The sequence below is a fragment of the Bactrocera dorsalis genome, chromosome 2 (assembly GCF_023373825.1).
Source record: "Bactrocera dorsalis isolate Fly_Bdor chromosome 2, ASM2337382v1, whole genome shotgun sequence".
In the NCBI taxonomy this organism is placed as follows: Eukaryota; Metazoa; Arthropoda; class Insecta; order Diptera; family Tephritidae; genus Bactrocera; species Bactrocera dorsalis.
The window spans coordinates 85,588,873-85,610,519 of NC_064304.1; the positions used below are offsets into that span (position 1 = coordinate 85,588,873).

At 34.3% G+C, this 21,647-nt stretch overlaps 1 protein-coding gene across 2 annotated transcripts in view; it reads left to right on the forward strand.

Moving 5' to 3' along the window:
• The first annotated feature begins 4,808 nt into the window (after positions 1-4,808).
• The window catches only part of LOC105222689 (glucose dehydrogenase [FAD, quinone]), a 52,661-nt gene continuing 35,822 nt past the window's right edge, over positions 4,809-21,647 (forward strand). The window contains exon 1 of one of the 2 annotated variants that reach the window (XM_011200113.4): positions 4,809-5,532. The gene's annotated coding sequence lies outside the window, so the exon portion shown is untranslated. Of the gene's footprint in view, positions 5,533-13,156; positions 13,167-21,647 lie in introns of those variants that run through there. The other variant, XM_049449188.1, reaches the window with a different exon arrangement.

Consider the following 21,647-nt stretch of genomic DNA (forward strand, 5'->3'; position numbering starts at 1 on the left):
ACATTAAAGTTGATTTATTATTTCAAATATAAGGCTTATAGGTTATAAGAAAACATTTTCTGTCTTAGAACGGTCAGTCGTGGCATAAAAGGCTTAGAGTAGACAAAAAATTGCTATTAGTTTAATTTGCCGTTATGACAAAAGATTTATTTTCATTTTAATTTGGAAAAAATACGTTAAACATAGAAACCATGCAAATAGTTTTCAACATTGCTTTTTCAATTTACATTACATTTCATAAAATCTCAAGCACACGGTCCACGACTTTTAACTATTTTCCGATATTTCGTGAATTGATGAATCGAATTTGGGTTGGACTGGGTCGGGGGCCGATTTATTCCAGATGAACTCATAACAATGAGAAGGTGCAGGTTCGATATCTATGCGACCCCCTCGTTTGTGTAGTTTAGGGTGATACGTGCAGCCGTTAGGTGAACAAAACTATTATACCCTGCAGCAACATGTTGCCAGAGTATACATACATATGTGATTAGACGATTATAGTGATTAGAAATTTGAAATTTTTTTTAATAAAAATAAAAAAAATTAGAATAATTCTTATTAATAATTAAACTTTTTCGCGGGAATTTTTAAAGTTTGAAAAGCCAACTTTCTTAATATGTGATGGTTATTTTTGAGAAAAGAAAATTAATTGGTGAAATTTTGGTTGGAATGAAAAAACGAAAATTCCTATGGCAAATGAATAGGAAACGTAAAAAAAGCGACCCCTTAGAATTAAGCTACAGCGCCTGGCTTAAAGGAGAATTTTTTTTGTCAATCACTAACATTTGAGGGGGTAAGAGTTAAAAAAAAAATTTTAATTTTTTTTTTGAAGCACCCTAATGTACATTAAGAAAATAAATTTAAAAAAACCGATTCTTTGAAAATTCTAGTATATAACCCCTTTAATAAACATATGAGCATATTTTTCTGAAATATTTTAATTATCTAAGCAAATAAAATATGCTTTAAAGTAACTAAATTGAGCTTTGCTAAGATTCCAATTAATAAAATATAAAACAAAATTTATGTGAAGAGTTTCAAGAGTAATTCCTCGTATTCGCGTTGAGCTTAACTCATTCACGCTTACGACCTAAGCCAGCTCAAAAATGGTGACGTGACCGCTTTAATCACTACCTTTATTTTTATCCTTTGACCGTTGAGTTGAACAATTCATTTAACACATAATGTGTTGAATAATTTAGTTATTAAGGGCTCAGTGGGGTAATCTGGCCCATTTTTTTGGCATTTTTTTCATAGAAATTTTTATATACAATTTCTACAATAGAACTTTTTTCACACATCATGAGGTATATCGTGGAGTGTATAAAGAAATTTTTTCGGAATTTTTTGATGACATCTGTCGGAGAAATAGCTGGGTGAATGAGATGCGTGTTTTTTCACTGGCGCACACGATTTCTTAAGTTTGGGTCATCTGAAACACAAAAACCTAATTTATTGAAAAAATGTTGATAAATAAAGAAGTAATTAACGTTTTTGCTTTTTAATTTTTCCCCATGTTTTTTTTACATAAATTTTGTTATAACATTGTCAATAAATTATAAAAAACTTTGTAGGACGATAGCCAGACGTTTTGTGAACATTTAAAAAAACTTAAGGTAGTAGTCTGGTAACTTGGGTTCGAAAAATTAATTTAAAAGTACAATATCTTGAGAATATACTGTGAAACACGAAATATTTCGGGAGTTATAACGAGTTTCCTAGAGCGCTTCGGAGTCCTCTCTCTCGGAGTTGTTGAACTTTAAACGCGTTTATCTCAAAACATTGTTTTTCTGGTTGACCTAGGTCCTAACTTTTTTTCTACTGTTCTATTGTTCTCGTCGGAACTAATTTTTTTCACCCCTAACTTTTTATTTTACAACCCTTTCTTTGCTAAAATAAAGAGACTTTTTTTTCAAAGTCCGCCATTTTGTTATTTACCCTTGAAATATAACTTCAGTAGATCCGACCAGAATGATATGGCTATAGATTAAGAATATACAAGAATATTTGATTTCAGATAACATCAAGAGCCAAAATCACCTGGTTTCAAATTCGAGTGACAATAATAATAGTAATAAAGTATTAAATTTTTTCAAATACATTTTTTTTATATTTTCAATATGTAAATAAAAATACTCTTAATATTCAAGATAATTCATTTTTATTTTCCTATTCAAAACCACCCTCCAAAGAAGTCATGAAAATAGGCATAAGCTACCAGACTACTACTCGGTTGAGTAGTTCGACCAGAATCATGTCCGCCAGTTTAAAAAAGTGTGTTTTGAGAAAAACGCGTTTAAAGTTTGAGGTGCTGCCAGGTGTGCACCCAGAGCGTCGAACGGTATTATTATTTTTGAGCCTTTTTCAAATCCTTCCAATGATAAAGTGGGTTTCTACATTAATTCTAAGGGTATAAAGGAACAGAAAATGCAAAAAAAATGGGAAAAAGTTTACCCTACTGAGCCCTTAAATGTTTGTTTAATTCTACGGTTTTTACCAATAATCCTTCTTTTTAATTTAAGAGATTGTTTGTAAATCGGTATTCCCTTATGGCAAAACTATAAATTAGTACTCAAAAAAGTTGGTTTAACATTTGCGTCTCCTATATTCATTAACATTGTCTGATATCGTGGTGGTTGTGGTTTAAAAGCCGAATGCGGCAAGTTCAATGCGTTTGCGGCTTTGCGTTGCAACTGAGTGCCAGACGCAAAGTATGACAAAGGTTTTAGATGCGTATACAACTCTATCAAGGTGATTAGTGCGTCCATCCCACACTGCCAGTCGGTACCTATGCTGGCATTCTCGGGGCACTGATCAACGTATTGCTTTGATCCGTAGTGCTTTTAAGCGCACTGGTGTAAGGCTGCCGTTATCCCACGTTTAGAACCCCGGACGTTATCATTTAGCAAAAATATGGTAAGTACAGAAATGATTTTATTCATTTGTATCATTAGGCGACATTGACCACTTAATTTTATTAAAGTAGACCGATATTTACGGTGTAAAGCTAGACATATGCAATAAACTATTCATATTCTTAATCTGTTGAGAGTTGATTCATATTAGAAGCTATATTTGTATTAAGTTGTATTCTTTTGTCTTTACTGATATTTAAAATAAAGGGTGATCAATTTCGACGTTCACTACTTAACTCTAGCTTAATAAATCGATTGATTGATGCGATATGTTGGAAGTGGCACCGCCTTGTTGAAAACAAATATCACCAATAATATGAGCTTCAATGTAAAGCATCAAATAGTCAGTTATAATGGCGCGATAACGGTCATGGACGGTTCGTCTCGTCGGCTTCAATTTTGAAAAAATATGAACTGATGATTCCACCGGCTCACAAACCGTTGTTTTTTCTGGATGAAATGGCAGCTCTTGAATCCCTTCAGGTTGCTCTTCGTTCCAAACGCGGCAATTTCACTGGTTTACATACCCATTGAGCCAGAAATGAACCTCATCGCTGAACAAAATTTGGCTCGCAAATGAAGCGAAACGATATCGCATTCTCAGCCTCGGCTGCTATATTTGCAGTAATCGTATCAAAGTTCTACGTAAAGCAGAGGATGTGGGATTCGAAAATCTATAGCGATTGCCGTGAGAGCTACGAAATGCAACATAAAAAACATCATTTTTCGTAATCGATCATTATATAGGATCGTTCTTATAGTTTCTACTAGTCATTATCACTTTTAGAACCAGCATCAACAGAATATTAAGTATTCGTAACGATTAATCCGATGTATAAATCATGCGATGACAGCTAATTTGTTTAAGGACTAATATTTCGTCAACAAAAATATTATTAGTCGCCTTTACATAGTTTTTTTTTCAATATCAGCACATCAATATTAGAGGAAAAAATGCTAGTTATGTGCTTTGGAGCTTTTTAGGTTCTTTCGATTAATTTTTTTTGGAGTTCATTTAGACTGTTCCCTTGTGCGGATATTTGAGTTTCGGGAATTTCAAAAGTTTGTGTGGAAATTACATCCAGTGAATGAGGTCACTGTATTTTTATTAGTGTTTTGAAAAAGTTTATTTTCTTGGCTTCAGACTGGCGGTGAGGCGTCATCAAATTCAGCAGAAATGTGGAAACATCGAACTTCGTTAATTATTTTAGGTTACCTTATTGTTTGTATATTTCATGCAGCAGTCTCCAGCAATATTTTTATTGACAGAATCAACTATGCAATGAATTGTGAGTAGCCAAATTATCTGAGACACTTTTTACCACCTAAACAATGAATAATAAACCTTATAAAAAAAAACTGTCTCACACTTAAAGGGAAAGAGTTGGGTTATGTAAGAATTTAATACCTTGCAATATTTGCATCGAGGAAAGTTTGGTTAAGGCAGAAGTATAGAGATTTTTTAACTTTGTTATACGAGGAGGAAAGTAAACTAAATTTATGGTGAGCACAATATGGCCGGAACATATTGATTGTTTCCTTTCAATAGTGGAAGCAAAAGACCATATCGATGTTGGCACATCTTACATGGCACTTTGAAGAACTTGAGACAACTAGTAAGGTGTTTTAGAAGTTAATAATAAAACCGCGAATATTAAAATTAAAGAATTATATAAATTTGAAATGATTCAATACACATTGTTTGCTTCGTGCTCAGTGTTGCAAGGTGGCCACAGAAAAATGGTAGCAACAGCAATTAGATGCTTGCTGAAAGACTGGCCACAGCTGAGCAAATCACAACACCAGCAACGCCAATTCCCGCTGCGCCGCCGCTCTCAGCGACTTCGGCAAATGCAAGCACGAACGCTTGTTTATAAAACAGCGAGGCAGACTGCAGAAACGGTTGTTTAATGCCGAACGCGAACGCGGAGGTTTGAACAGCTGACTACAGAGCAGCAACAATCGAACGGTTTACAGTGTTTTATTATTGCGTTTCATAGTGCAATTCGAACAGAAAACTATTGAAACAAAGTTAAAGTGATTGTGTAAAGTGGAACTTATGCAAGTAACATAGCGCGAGGAGTTCTTAAATTAAACTATCTCTGCGGGAATAAGAAAACAGTGTCGTGTTAACGTGTCAATAATTTGCGCGCTAAAGTATAAACAAAAACGAAAAACAGTTGCAACTAACGATATTCGGTGACAAGCAATATTCGCCAAGACTCAAACATAATTTACCACAAATTGTCAATATTTGCAAGTTAGTTGCAAGGGAGACCGTGAAACGGTAAATCGAAAATACAGTAAAACTAAGAAAGCATATAAAAGAACTGTGCGCACATATACACAAATACATACTTGTATTGTAAGCAGCGTTTTGCATAAGCTTAGCTTATGAGCACAAAAGACTAAAGCAACGAACTCGGTTAGCTGTGTGTTGCTTGTAGCAAACAGACTTACAAACATAAACGCCAGTTTCAAATCTTTATCGACAGCTCAACGCACAAAAGCCAAAAAGTGGGTGATGCCTTGAAAGAAGCGCTTTGGCCGAAAAAGACATACAAAAAATATAAGGAACCAATAACAACATTGCGCAGCGATTTCCTTTTCCTTTGTAAGTAGAAAAAACCAAAAAAAAAAAATTAATTACCGTTACAAGGCGGAGAAGCACCGCGTATAAGCACACAAATGACTAAGTGCTGATGTGAGGGCAAACGTGTGTATTGATTGAAGGTTAAGCCAAAGTAAAAAGAATTATTTGCAGCCGTTAGACTGTGAGCCACGGCGTTAAGGAAAAGATGTGAAATACATATATGTATGTATTATTCTGATTACAGAGTTCACCAAAAATTAATACCAAATAGACAAAATCAATAAGTCAAAGTTGAGCTTGAGATTGCATGTTGCAAATCAGCGAACTTTTTTCAAACTTGCTTGCTTTTTGCTCTTCCGCATTCACACTTCATTGTCTGTTTTTTTCAATAAAAGTCTTGCGAAATTCGCTGCATCAAGCAACCAGCTGCGCGTTCAATGAAGAAGCGCAGTACTCAGTCAAGAGCTTACTTCACTTAGGAAAATATTAATGAGTGATTTTTCGGATTTTTTTGAGTTTCAAAACTTACTTCAGACTTATCGGTGACGAGTCTACTGTGAGTACTTTCTAGTCTTAGAAATACTTGCATTTTTACGTTTATTTTAGTAAAGCATGTAATATTCAGTTAATATATATCTGTTAATTTTATATTTAATTTCACATTGTTTTTCGGAAAATATTCCCAGCATAATAAGATTTGCATCGATTACCGCTAAATCATATGTAATTTAATTATATAATATATATTAATATAGATAAGCAAGTACATTTCATATTAGCATAATTTAAACTTGTATAACTTACAGAATTTTCTGATAATTTAATATTATCAAATAGAATTAGCAATTACAAGGAATACTGAGGTCATACATTTTTTTCTCAAACTTTTTCCTCCACCTCAAAAACTACGGTAATAAATATACAAAGTTTTAGTCTAAACCTTTTGTGGCATAACCATTTACAAATGGATGAGATTCGAGAAATCCGGAACGAATTTTCATTTTACAGTACATCGAAGCCATCAATATGTATTTGGCTTATAGTGTTGTTAACCGACATCTGTTTATTCCACGCGGTAATTCGACATCCTTAGCGTTTTGGTGTACAAACTTTTTTAATGATATTGAAATTTAAAAAAAATATTAAGCTTACACTCAGTGCTTTATCTTCTGATTTACAATTTTTTTGTGATAAATCGAAATTTATTTAAAGATCACACTTTACATATTCCCACAGAAAAAAGTCTAACGGTGTTGGTAGCCAATCGACCGGCCCAAAAGTGAAATTATCTGCTCATAGAAGTGTTCTATATATATATTTCCATTTAATACCAATGCAAGTACAAACTTGAGGCTGTCAAAAAGAGGGGACTTCAAATATGTACAAGCCTTCTAAAATTGAGAAGCCTGTTTTCTATACACAGTTTAGATATTTGGAAACACTTGATTCCAATAGTTATGCAGTAGACTCCCAACCAATGAAATAACCATTTACGACAGATCGTTGTTAGACTCACAGTCCCTACAACATTTCAAATCCATTTTTCTTTTTCTTCTACCAGCAATCATTTAAGTAAAAGGTTTTGAAATAGCTTTCTTCAGAATTCAATCAATAAAGTATAAATATATTTAATAGGTGAAATAATATTTGATTCTTGCACATATAAGTTATCTATTACATATTAAGTATTTCTTGGGCATGGGTACATGTTTTGAACAAATGTCAGAATTTGAGACACTCAGTGCGCTATCGAGGCATGGCTAAGTATGCTTGCAGCAATTAGTTGCAAGTATGTGTTAATGTGTGCGCCTAAGTCGTGCATTCAATGAACTAGAGCTTAGGTGAGTCGAGGACTTAGACACTAAACTGAGACTAAAATTTATGCAACTGGCAAAGCGCATGCATGTGCTGCCATATACATATATAAGAGTCTATATATTGTTAAGTATTTACATATGTACATTTCAAACTCAGCATATACATAAGCTGGAGCTGCACACAATTAATGGCACAAAAGCACGCGTCTATCTTTTATAACGGGTGATCCAAGTAGAGGTACTTTTTTCAAAGCCTTGTTTTTTGATAGATAACGCGTAGACGTGTTAAGCTGACATGTTATTTTTGTTCAGTATTGTTTGCCATTTCGTCATAGAAAGTCTTACGCCTAAACAGCGTTTACAAATCGTTCGACTTTATTACGAAAAGTCACGTTCTGTAAAGAATGTGTTTCGCGCGCTTCGCTCCACTTATGGTCAACATAATCACATACTGACCAAACTATTCGCAAAGCAAGCACTCATATTGAGACACAACATCCATTATTGGATAATATTCGACCGAATAGACCACGTCCAGCACGCAATGAAATATAGCAGCCGTAGCTGAGAGTTTAGACAAAGAACATGCAGAGTAGATTCGAACGAGTCATCGAAAGTTGGACTCAAAGGCTGGACCATCCGAGACACAACACTTGAAAAAGATAATCTTCAAAAAATAAATGCCAAAAATATTCATTCGAATGATATTAAACATTCCCCATTAAATTTGAAGTTTCTGTGTTTTTTTTTTTACGTACAGAGCCTAAGAATGTATCACCCTATATAAGAGTCACTTATTTTGCACTAAATGTGGCACGATTGATCAAAGCGGACAATGAAGTTGCACATTGGAACGCTTAATAAAATCATTGAAAAGAAATCAAAACATTTTGGTATATTCAAAGTGAATATAAAACTAAACAACGATTTCAAATAAACATCCAGGATGATTTCTGTATTAGTGATGAGCTTGGGCACTCGTGGCGCAAGCGTGGAAAATCATGAATTATGCAATAAAGATAATAATGTGGAGCAGAGCGTGAAATGTAGCGATTGAGCAGCGGATCCGCTTTTAATTGTTCATTCAATCAAAAGCTGCTTGAGTATGATATGTGTCAAATATATTACTAGGGTGGAGCTAATTATTTATTACATAAATATTTTAGAGAAGTATGATGTCTCTATGAGCAAACAAAGTCATGTAAATATTACAAAAAAAAAAGTAATTACTAATTTTGAACCATTAAATGATACTCACTTGTGGTCTAATCATCGTTTTTTTATAAAATAAATATTTCTATACTACCAAAGTGTTTATAATATCTTAAAAAATTAAGCATTGGTAACGAACAACTTACAAATTGAGCCGCACTAATAATGAAATATACTTCGAATTTGAAAGTCATATATTATATATGTATATGTATACACGTGTTTACATTTCTATATTCGACAAATTTGAAATATGCGTTCCGGCAACACTCTGCAACTGCCGACCGTTTTATAATTCTGCGTTCAAACAATAGCTCAATAATAAAAGACCCATCAGGGCAACCTCAATTTCGCCAAATAAAAATCAATGGCTCCAACGCCAGCCAAAGATGATTTTGAACGGAGATCGCCCAAAGCATAATAAGCTTCACGCACAAAATAAAAGATCCATCTACAATGAGTCAAACAAAAAATAGCAATAACAAAAGGCGAATTGCAAATGTAACGCCATTACGAATATAAGCACTTCAAACGCCACCAACTCATTGCAATGAGTTGACGAAATAATTACGGTTGAATGGATCATTCCCAAAAATGCACGCCTTGCTGACGCACCATTTCTTTAAATTTACCCAATTTTGCTTATGCACTTTTATTTGTGAATTTCTCTTGCAGATTTCGGCTTAGTAAGGTTTGGCATACAATTTTTTTAACTGGCAATTTTTACGAAACAAAAATATTAAAGTGTTATATGCAGTCAGAAGGCCGAAAAAACGAAGTTTGCATTTATTGATCCCAAAATTTGTATACATATTATGGTATCTTTTAATTGTATTTTAAGACTTAGTATTAGTAAAAATATTTATTTGGAAGAAACAGCTGATCTCTGGGAGTTCCTCTCAAAAAAGACGTTTTACGGTAACCACTAAATCCCTGAACTGAATCCTCTGTAATAAAAAAAACGAAACAGATTTCGTTATAGTAATGTTAAATTTAGTAAATAGTCGAAGAAATAAGCAAAATAATTTTTTTTTACGAAATGGCGGTATCTAAAAACATCGATATTAAATGAATTGTTTAGATAAAAATATTTATCGGTGAAAAAAAATCCTGGACTAGTTACTAAAAAATATATTTAAGAAGCTCGTGTTAAAATTTGAGATTAAGCGGCTTAGCCGTTTTCAAGAAATATAGGTCACCGACTTTGGAAACACCTTTAAAAAAAAACACGTTTAAAGTCCGGCATTGTACTTCCAAGCACTCTAAAACGCCTTTTTAAATTTGCGTGTAACTTCGAAAATATTCACCACAACGTTATGAAATCTTCTGCGTGTATTTTGAAATACTATCTGTACATAGTACATTAAGAAAATAAAATTTAAAAAATCTATTTTTTGAAAACTCTAACTGTACCACATATAAACCCTAAAAACGCTTAAGCAGATTTTGGTGGGTTCAAAACACCGTTTCGATACATACATATGTAAGATCCAACATAGGAGCTCTTTGTAACATAAATGAATAATTTTATCAGCGACTACAATAAATGTCAATATTTATACTAACTTGCATTTTAATTAGCCAAAATATCGTCAAATCAAAAACGGTTTAAATGAACCCACGCTTATGATTTCTCAATTTCTCTAGTTAACATAAGTCTTAATACAATTCTATTTAGAACAGACAACAATACAACAATTGTGTCAAAAAAATATGTTTGTATGTATTCAAATTGACGTCAATAAATATGAGTAAGCGAAATTGCAAGAGTCAAATGAGTTCAACTTTATACAATGGTCTGCTTTGATTTCTAAAAGAACGCATGTTTCTTTTGCCCCAAAGACATCATTAGCTTTGCTTCTTTTCCTGCATTTCGTATTCTGCTTTGTGAGGTTTTTTAATTATTGAAGCGACATTATTTATGCTCTTTCATCGCAGAAATGGTCTATGCTTTCTTCTAACAAGTCTTTTTGATGTCAACTAAGCATGTTTGTTAATGAAATTAAACTGAAGAAAGTTTTTAAAGTTCTTCGAAATAGTTTTTTGTCTGTCAAGAGAGCGAAATTTCCCCAAAAGCGAGCTTTTCTACAACATGTCACTGTATTACTACAAATTTGCCATTAATTTTGTGTTGGCTTTAGTTAATTTATTAAATAATAAATAAGTGAAATCATAAAACTCCGAAACTGGTTACTTGCTGTGAAAACTTTTCTTAGTATAAAAGGCTTAAGCATATATATGTATTCTAATGTGATAACAATTAAATTCGGGCAAAAAAACGAACGCTTTTGTACCGAAGTAGTTACCTGAATACTTAAGTAATTGTAATTGGAATCGTATTTAATAAATGTCTTCAATAATGGAGTTCAATAGGTGAGTTATACGAAATGTGGTGTCAAAATGCCCCAGTGTCAAAATTTCCTCAGCGCTTCTTCTTCTAATTGTAGAAATAAGCCTCGGTATAATAAGTCTGCGATTTTTATACCTTGAATAGAATATATTAAGTTAGCCGCGACTGGCCCAAAACATGAAATTATCTCTACACCGAAGTGTTCTCTCAATAAATCCATTGATTGATGCGATGTGTGGGAAGTGGTGAGGTCTTGTTGAAACCAAATGCCTCCGAGATCTCGAACTTCAATTTCAGGCATCAAATAGTAGAATATCATGGCACGATAATGTTCGCCATTGATCGACATCATTTTTTTTTAAATATTGACCGACGATTCCACCGGCCCACAAACTACACTAAACTGTTCTTTTTTCTGGATGAAATAGCAGCTCTAGAATCTATTCAGGTTGCTCTTCGTCCGAAATGCGGCAATTTTGCTTGTTACGTACCAACTGAGCCAAAACAGGAACCTCATCGCTGAAAAAATGTGGCTCGAAAATCTCGGATTATCTTGGAACCTGGGATGGTCGAGCGGCTTAAGTTCTAACACAAGCTGTGTTTTATACGCTTTCAAACGTCTCGACAAACAACATAAGTTGAGCGAAGCGCGGGAAACACGTTCTTTACAGAACGCAACTTTTCGTAATAAAATTGAATGATTTGTAAAGGTTGTTCAGGCGAAATGCCAAACAATTCTGAACAAAAATAACATGTTAACTTGACACGAGTCATGCGTCATCCATCAAAAAAGGACGATTTAAAAAAGTACCTCTACTTGGAGAAGGTTTGGAAAGCTTTTTCATTTGGCGAGATTAGTTGGATAAGAAGGAAGAAATTTGTCATAAGTTATTGTCGAAAGCAATAGTGCAATCTTCGGACAAATTGTTCAGAGTGGACTACTATAGCATACAGCTATCTTACAAACTGAACGATCGCAATTAAGTGCTTGTATGGGAAACTGTTTCATTAGAATAAATTTCTTTATAAAATTTCGCTGGGGTTATTGTGCAAAGCAATGGCGCAATCGCATGGGAAACAAGTTTTATATTCTCTTATTTTACGTAGGTCCATCTCATTGGCAGTGAAATGTTTCTGGAAAGATATAACGCAAAAACATTAAATAAATCTTCAACAACCAATCCCATTTTCTTTAATTTCGCAACAATAAAATATATATATTGGATATGTTAGTTGTTAGAAGTTAAATTGGTTTTTGAACCAATTATACTCTTTATGAGAATAGAAGCTTCCTCATATAATAATTAACCTGAGATGCTTTATCTGGGCCCAGTCAATTACTACAACGTTTCGTTTATCTCTATAGTAAATTAAGTAAATAACCTTTTTCGAACATCGCTTTAACTTATTTATGTAAATTAGCTTGTATAATCCCCAAGTTCATTACCAATTTGTTAAAATATGTCAAGATTGCTTTTTATGATTTGAAATAGCAACTTTAACGAATTAGTTGATAACAACTTTAAGAACTTTGTTGATAACAACTTTAACAACATTGTTGGTAAACAATTTTAATGCAAATTGTCGGAATAATTCGTTATATTATCACTGCAACCTTTACTAATTGTGTTTTGCTAATTTCCGGTAGCTTTTTAGTAGGCAATTGTTACATTACGAAACATAAAGTCAAAAATGGCTAAGTTGATAACAAAACTCATTTTGCTTTTTAAATTAAGTACCTTTTACTAAGCTAAGTTTTCACATAATTTTTTGCTGTAAAAATAATTTATAGATGTATGAGCACTTAGGTTATTATGAATGTAAGCTTTTTTATGACACGCCTCTAATAAGGTTTAACGAAGTAATTAAGAGTCGTGCGATGAAATTCATTTTTAATAATGTTCTTCCAGATCTGGGTATTTACGTTTTATGTGCTGTCACGTTTCTTTTACTTTTAACTGCTTCCGTAACTTCAAATACAGAGTTATAAAATCTATAAAAACGCCAAATCATTACACGATAGTTGCTCGAAATTCCCGTGACTCAGTGAAGAACAGAATGTCAATTGCATCTAAAGGCAATTTAAAAAACAAAAAAAATATGTTGATGACACTGGTATTTTATCTATTTATATAAATTACATTGGACATTATTCATAATTGCATTATATCTTATTAACGAACATTACGGTCCATTTTATTAGTTGTATGTACATATGTACTATACTACATTGGAATGCTGCATTTTACTATGTTAAGGGAAAATACTTTTCCTTTGTAAAATAACCGATCTATAATAATATAGATCCGAAATATAACGGTTATAGATTTTCCAACTTTTCAATATCGTTTTTTTTTGACACAATTTCTCTTTTGCTTCAAAACATGTCTTATGTGCACAATGTTCTTTCTATCAAGCGCACTTTTAACGTTTGATAGAAGGAAAAGTCGCTGGCGTTCAGATCCGGTCCAGACGATGAATGCGAAATCAATGTGAAACCCGATTTATGCAATAATATGATTAATATGACTGTCAGTGAGATCTGTGTAAAATTTAAAATCAAAATAATCCTTAGTACTTAGTATACGCTTGTCTTTCTCAAGTACATATGTATAGTGCATTCGGCGATTTTTACGATGAGTGAAATGTTGGAAGAGACCTTCGGTGATAATTGCTTGCCACGAGGAAATATTTTTGATTGGCACTAACTATTCAAAAAGAGTCGGAAACTCGTTTACATCGAACCACGTCCAGGATGGCCATCAACATCAGCTGATGATTAGCACGCCAATAAAATAAAGGAATTGGTGCTTGAAAATCGACGATTAACAGTTAAAGATCTTACTGGTATCATTGGAATATCGCAAGGACCACTGAAAACTATTTTGAAAGATAATTTCGGCTTAAGAAAACTGAAAGCACAATTGGTTCCAAAATCATACAATTATTTCGAAAAACATCGTCGCGTTATACCAGGATAACATGAAACGTATTATTACTGGCGATGAGTATTGGCTCTACAAGATCTTAAGATCTGGAAACATTCTTATACCATCAATCAAATGTTCGTCGCAAGTTTGAGCAGAAGCCGAAAAACCACATCAAATGAGGTCAAAAATCAACGTTATGTTGACAGTTTTCTTCGATTATTGTTGTGTTGTGCACCCCGAATTCCTTTCGTTCGGTCAAACTGTCAACAATTAATACTATTTGAGTATTATGCGTCTTTTGCGCAAAGCTATTCGGGCAACAAATCTTGGTTTTTGCACCACGATAAAGCACTGTCGCATACTGCTTCGATTCTTCTTGAGCTTTTTCACCAAGTTTGCAACCAACATCGTGGCGCAACGACCGTATTCGCTTGATTTAGCTCCGTGTTTGGCTATTCAGCAAGGTCAAATGACTGCCGGTTACTCCGGGGTAACCGTCAATTCAAACATTAAACGTGAATCGCTCGCACATTGAGACTATTCCTGAAATTGACTTTAACAACTGTATCGAAGATTGGAAAAAACGCAGAATACTACCGAGTTGACGGTGCTTGGCCGGATAAAAGTCCGGGTCCGTTCCGATTACGTAGACCCGACTGTCATTGGAACGGAGTAGAAGATGGTCTTGTGGAGCAATGACTATGAAGTCAATGTCCAAAAAGTAATTCAAGTACCTTTACACGTAAATAATTATTGCGGGGACACACTACAATCATTAATTTTAATTTTATAAAAAATATATAAAATATTTTCTTAAAAACTTATAATAATAAATACATTGTTATATAAGTATAACAAAATGAACAGGATGACGAGACGAGTCTGTTCGTTCGTACGAAAATGCTACATAGGAATCGGTGTAAGAGTTGAAAAATAGATAGATTCTAATTGAAATCTTTGACCTCAGGAACCACTCGACCGTTTTTAGCTAAATTTAGTGCACAATATTATGCTGACATGCTTATCGTACAGTGTGAAGATATCGGAAAAAAACTTCATAGATTTTGTTAAAAACGAATAATATAAAGTTTTTATGTCCTAAACAGGGTATAAGAGTATTAAGCTTGTCAGGAAGTTCGAAGTACTCAGAAGGAAACGTCGGAAATTCTAAAAAATGTATTTATAAATGATCATCATAACGAACGGAGTAATTTTAGACATGTCCGTCTCTCTGTCTGTTTGTCTGTCTGTCTTTATATTGTATATGGGAACAAGTCTGTAGTTATTGAAATATTAAACTGAAATTGGGCATACGCTCTTTTCTTTCTTAAAAGCTGCTAATTTGTCGAAACCACCGACATCGGACAAACGGAACGATCCAAATCAGATACTTGCATGAAAAACTTGCTTATTTGACAAGATAGTAGCTTCACTAAATTTGGCATTGATTATTGTCTGAAGTAAAAGTCCAAAAAAATTTTCCGTTCGGACCATTACAAATGATTGATCAAAATCTAGCCCTTGTATTAAGAACTTTTGTATTTGACGAGATACCCTCAAAACATTTTATTTAGAATAGATGATGTCTACAAATTAGATCAAACAAATAAATGTGATTGTAAAAGTTAATATGCTATCAGCTTAAGTCGATATTAGCAACAGAAGTTATTCTTGGTTAAGAATATTGAGAGAAGTCAGCAATGCAACCGGCTTTACAATATGTAAGCCTCAGGAACATAGCTTAGCGGCATTTCATTTGAAAGACTTAAACGAACAACTTGTCTTCCAACAGCCTTCATTTTCTCTCAAAAATATAGTCATGTAAATAACTAAAATCATCCCTGACTTCAAATGCAGCATCTGCAGCGAATAGCTTACGCTTTGAGTGGCTGAGAAACTGAAAGACAACTGCTAACTATTTCTGCCGATTTCATGCTATTATTTCTCAACTTAAATTTTCTATAATTTGCATAGAAATTGCCGATTGGAAGGTCTAATCTCAGTTATGTATGCAGTTAAAAGTCAAGAAGGGCAAACTGAAATGCAAATTAGGTTTACTCATCGCAACGATTCATTATGTGGGAACACGATTTCTTCAAAACACCTACAAAAACTGCCGAGTCGTGCTCTGGCAGGTTGCAGAAATGGTGAGAGGCATTAAATTGACGGAAGTGTAACTGTAAGCAAGCGCAACTGTTGCCTTCGGTTTTTGGTGGAGGCGACAATTTGATAATTGCAATAATTTGCGCGTAATTTTCACTTCAAGTTGGCGGCAAAGAAATTTTGCACAATTTCTTGCCAATATAATGCCAACTTATGGCAGTCATGAAAATATCTGATGATATATTAACGTGCTCACGATATTTTAAATTAAAGTGAGCTAGAGAATGTGAGGACAGCGAAAGGAGACAAATCAAGAGAATTTTTCTTTTGGTTTTATTGAATCATATTCACTTTATTTTTGGCTCTCTATCTGAACTCCCTTCAGTTATGTTACATTGGTTAAGCCATTGGTTGATACTACAAAGTTGTAAAGTGGCTCAGGTAAGGATAATTTAGGTAGGCTGATTTCTTGTAAAACCGCGAATAGTCCCACTTTGACAGCTAAAAACGCCAGTCCGTTTCTACGCAGTTGAAGGCAAGTGGTAACATCTACTAAATTCTTCGATTGTTTCCTTTGTTCGTTTGTGTTTGTTGGTAACAGGTGGATTTTTATTTTCCAATGCTTTGATCTCTTCCTGCACTTCAACAGCATCTATTTCAGCATTCGGAAATTTGAGAAGTAACATCCAAACAATTGTTGTACGTTGTTGTTGTTGCTCTATCCATCACTAAGCTCTTTAGGAGTAAACGTGTTTTGGAGTTGTGTGGCAAACACTTCGGCTTTCTCTGTCTTGCATCAATGCCCTTTGCTGTTTAAAATTAGTGGGCCGCATTCCAAAGATTGTTTAATGGATCTTCGGGTTTAGCAGCAATCAGAAACGCCTCTAGAGACTATTTGCACAATTTCCAGAGAGCATGCTTCAACTCATTTGTGGCACGATTGAGACGAGGACTTGCCATGCATGTCGGAAACTTCTGTTCTCTCTGAGCTTCGTTATTACTTCATTGGATCAAAGATGTCTGTCTCGCTTTCTATATACATAAATTGTCTAACTTCGCTCATACATCACTCAAAACTTATTAAAGGGTGATTTTTTAAGAGCTTGATAACTTTAAAAAAAAAAAAAACGCATAAAATTTGCAAAATCTCATCGGTTCTTTATTTGAAACGTTAGATTGGTTCATGACATTTACTTTTTGAAGATAATTTCATTTAAATGTTGACCGCGGCTGCGTCTTAGGTGGTCCATTCGGAAAGTCCAATTTTGGGCAACTTTTTCGAGCATTTCGGCCGGAATAGCCCGAATTTCTTCGGAAATGTTGTCTTCCAAAGCTGGAATAGTTGCTGGCTTATTTCTGTAGACTTTAGACTTGACGTAGCCCCACAAAAAATAGTCTAAAGGCGTTAAATCGCATGATCTTGGTGGCCAACTTACGGGTCCATTTCTTGAGATGAATTGTTGTCCGAAGTTTTCCCTCAAAATGGCCATAGAATCGCGAGCTGTGTGGCATGTAGCGCCATCTTGTTGAAACCACATGTCAACCAAGTTCAGTTCTTCCATTTTTGGCAACAAAAAGTTTGTTAGCATCGAACGATAGCGATCGCCATTCACCGTAACGTTGCGTCCAACAGCATCTTTGAAAAAATACGGTCCAATGATTCCACCAGCGTACAAACCACACCAAACAGTGCATTTTTCGGGATGCATGGGCAGTTCTTGAACGGCTTCTGGTTGCTCTTCACCCCAAATGCGGCAATTTTGCTTATTTACGTAGCCATTCAACCAGAAATGAGCCTCATCGCTGAACAAAATTTGTCGATAAACACATTTCGAACCGAACACTGATTTTGGTAATAAAATTCAATGATTTGCAAGCGTTGCTCGTTAGTAAGTCTATTCATGATGAAATGTCAAAGCATACTGAGCATCTTTCTCTTTGACACCATGTCTGAAATCCCACGTGATCTGTCAAATACTAATGCATGAAAGTCCTAACCTCAAAAAAATCACCCGTTACAATTTCGAAAAGTTAATGGGGTTTCTATTTGTTATCACCTGTGTTGGATACAAAGTAACCGGTTTCGCTCAAATATAATTACGAAGACTTCTATTTTCGCTTGCGTTTTCATCAAAGCTCAAAAGGATATACGTTTCAAGTTTCCATTTGCGGTATTGGGAGAATACGTGAAAAAATGTGACGTAACAACAACAATTAAATAAGAACCAGATAATTTTAGTCCGACAATTTAATTTTACCTTCTTTGAACGATTTTTCAACGACAAGAGAATGATGCACTATATGTACATAGCAGAAGCAAGAGTGTTTAAAATTCGGCTTATAAGGAGAATATACTTGCTGGTTTGTTCACCATAATCGTTCACTAAAAATGTGACTGTCCAAAGTGGGCAAGAGATGTGAAACAATTCTTTGTTGTACATATATTTGATGTACGCGTGGCATTTGCTGTTGAGTTTGTGCGCAGTCGCCTTGTAGCAAGTTGCGTGTTCGTTACCAAAATGAAAATTTTTGAAATTAATTTTTTAATTTTACTTTTGGGGATTATCTTGTTTGTGGTAAGCCTTGAGTAGAAGTATACCCGTTTTCAGATCTCCTAAGACTTCATATATTTATTTATATTTTCAATAGTCAATTGTGCGAATTGAGCGCTTCGGTGAGTCTTCCTGTGCTACGAGTAATACTGACATTATCAAATTTTTTTAAATTTTTAACTGAATGTTCCTCTTACTCTGTTGCAAGCCACTTGCATGTCTATATGCTTATCCAACAACATATTGTATTTCGTGGTTGCATGTTGTATATCTCTTGCAAATGGTCGTCTGCCGTTCACTTGACATTTGCAAAACTGACATTTGCAAAAAAAAAAAAAAAGTGTTGTAAAAAAAAAATAAAATTATAACGTTCAGTTCAAAAATAAACTAAGTTCTCTTCCAACACTTACGGATACATACAAGTGCACACAATAAATGCCCAAAACAAAAAATCATAGGCATCAAAATTGGCAATAAGAAAATATTTTTGAAACCAAAAACCTCAGAGTTGTTTGCCTCGTCGCTTAGTCTAACCGCATATTTTTTAGTTGCTCGCTAGCTAACGACTTCTTCAGTCTATTTCATTTTGCTTCGTTTTGCTCATTTGCGGCTTGTGGTACATTTCATCGTGGAATGAAGTCGCTCACATTGCTTCTTCTGAGAAAAAAGCTGCAATGAAAAATAATTTGGCAATTTCGATTGTTGAACAATCAGAAGATTCGCCAAGTCGATCAATTGTTGTAGATTGTTGCATAGCTTACGAAATGTTGTGGTAAAAATGCACAGAAATTCAGATTGGTTAGAAGTGCCTATATTTGAGTTACGTTTTCACAATATCTATGCAAGTATACATTTGATAGTTTAGGTTAATATTTCAAAATTGTGTTACATAAGGGTTAATATACAGTTAGAAGACCGAAAAAAGCTATTTTTCTAGAGTTTTTTCTAAGAAAACTTTTAAATTTATTGATCCAAAAATTTGTACATAAAATTAACTTTCAGAAGTTAACACATTGACGGACAGTAGGAACAAGTAAAGTTCGAAAATTGACACTATGCGGCCATAACCGTCATGGCCGTTTCGTTTTAGACGGCTGTCGCCGTCATGCCACATAGTGAACTTCGCTTTGACGGCTATAGACGCAAGTGTCCGTCAACGTGTTAATATATTTAGTAGATGTTCACCAAAACTATTACGACCGAAAAAAAGAAATAAAAGAACAAATTATTTTGGGTGACCTCCTCCCGATAGTTGACGCTCTCAAGATAGAAAAGGCACCGTAGTTCACATCTTTATATATATAAATCTTCTGACCGTGTGTTTGCATTTGAAATGCTCCTAAACGGATGGACCGATTTTGATGAAATTTTGTGCGTATGTTCAAGGAGATTCGAGAATGGTTTAGATTTACAATTGGTTTACTGGAAAATGTGTTTTAAATTATTTTTTCATTTTTAATCAATTGTTTATTTTGGAATGTTTGACCGATAGATGGCGCTACCATCGCAGTATCCAAGATTCAAACCTTAAATTGACGTAAACGTGCATTAAAGAAAACGATGCCAAAGTAAAAGGCGACCTCTGTGGATCAAGTTTTTTTCGCTTGAGAACCGTTTCTTAATATGCAGTCCACCAAGCTGACAATCGATTGGACTCGATTGATTTCACTGATGCACAGCCCAAATTCAATAGTATTTTTACCCCAAAAACCAATTCTTTCTTAACGCACGAAATGCTTTTTGATTCATTTTTGTTGCTTCAGCAAAAACGCGATTATTCCTTAACTAATACTTATAATTTAACTAATAGAAATCATATAAATGGTATTAGTAGTACTATCTATGTATCAGCCACAGTAAAACGTAAGCGGGTCCTCTAGTATGTATATAATAATTCGAATGAACATTTGGGTAGGTGAAAGCAAAATGAAAGATACGAGAGCATTCAATCGATTGATTTACCCTGTCACAAATCAATGAAAGTTATCAAAAAACTACAACATAAAGAGTATAAAATCGACTTTTAGTCCAAAAATAAGTTCTTCATATAAGCTAAAGGATATTTATTTTTCGACATGTGGTTTTCAAGAAGAAATAAAATGTCTATAACTTAATGTCCTCGCCAAGAATTTAGCTTCATTGTAAAGAAAAGAGTTCGGTCATTAAAGCCGTGTCAGGAAAAATGGGCCGAATATAAACTTCCAAGCAGTCAAAAAAATAATCCGGCGTTGTCAAATCGCACGATCTTAAAGGTCACATCACAGGCTCATGGCGCGAGATAATGCGCTCACCAAAAGTTTCCTTCAATAAATTGATTGTTTCGTTGGCTATGTCTTTTTGAAACCAAAGATTGTTCATGTCAATTGGATTTATTTCAAATACGAAAAGGTCATTAATCAGCTACAGTTTTTACAGCTTTCCCCATTAACTGTAATATTATGACCGACTTCGTTAACTGTATATACCCGAACTAGTCGCTCAGTTTTTCAGACATAAACCTAAAATTTTGCGCACGTCATTTTCTTTTCAAGTAATTATATATTTGTGGAACCGATATCTCATCAATATAGCATATAGCATACAGTAGTACCAGGAAATTGTAAATAAAATGAAAAGTATTTAATTATTCATCCGTGCTTATTTTGTCGCCTTCAAAGTAATCCCCACCAGATGTAATACACTTATGCCAACGATTTTTGCAGTGCTCGAGATACTTTTTATAAGCACTTTTTGGAATGGCTTTCAGCTCCTTCAGTGAATTTTGTTTTATATCCTCGATCGACTGGAATTTCAGTTTGGGGAAAAGGAATAATTACACTGAGCCATACCTGGCTGATCGATGCCATGCATTGCGTTTTTGGCTGAAAATTCGGTCACAATCGTGGCTCGATAAGATGGTGCATTATCGTCATGTAAAATCCATAAATTGTTATTCCACAATTCCGGCTGTTTTCGATGGATGTTCTCACGCAAACGCCTCAATACGATCAAATAGAACTCCTTATTGACCGTCTGTAGCTCTGGAACGAATTCATGATGCACCAAACCACGAATATTGAAAAAACAGTGAGTACCACCTTGATTTTTGAGCAGCATTGTCTTGAAACCTGTTTATGGTACTATTTTTAGAAAAATGAGCTTTATCGGAATGGGTCTAGAAAGTTTTGTGTTT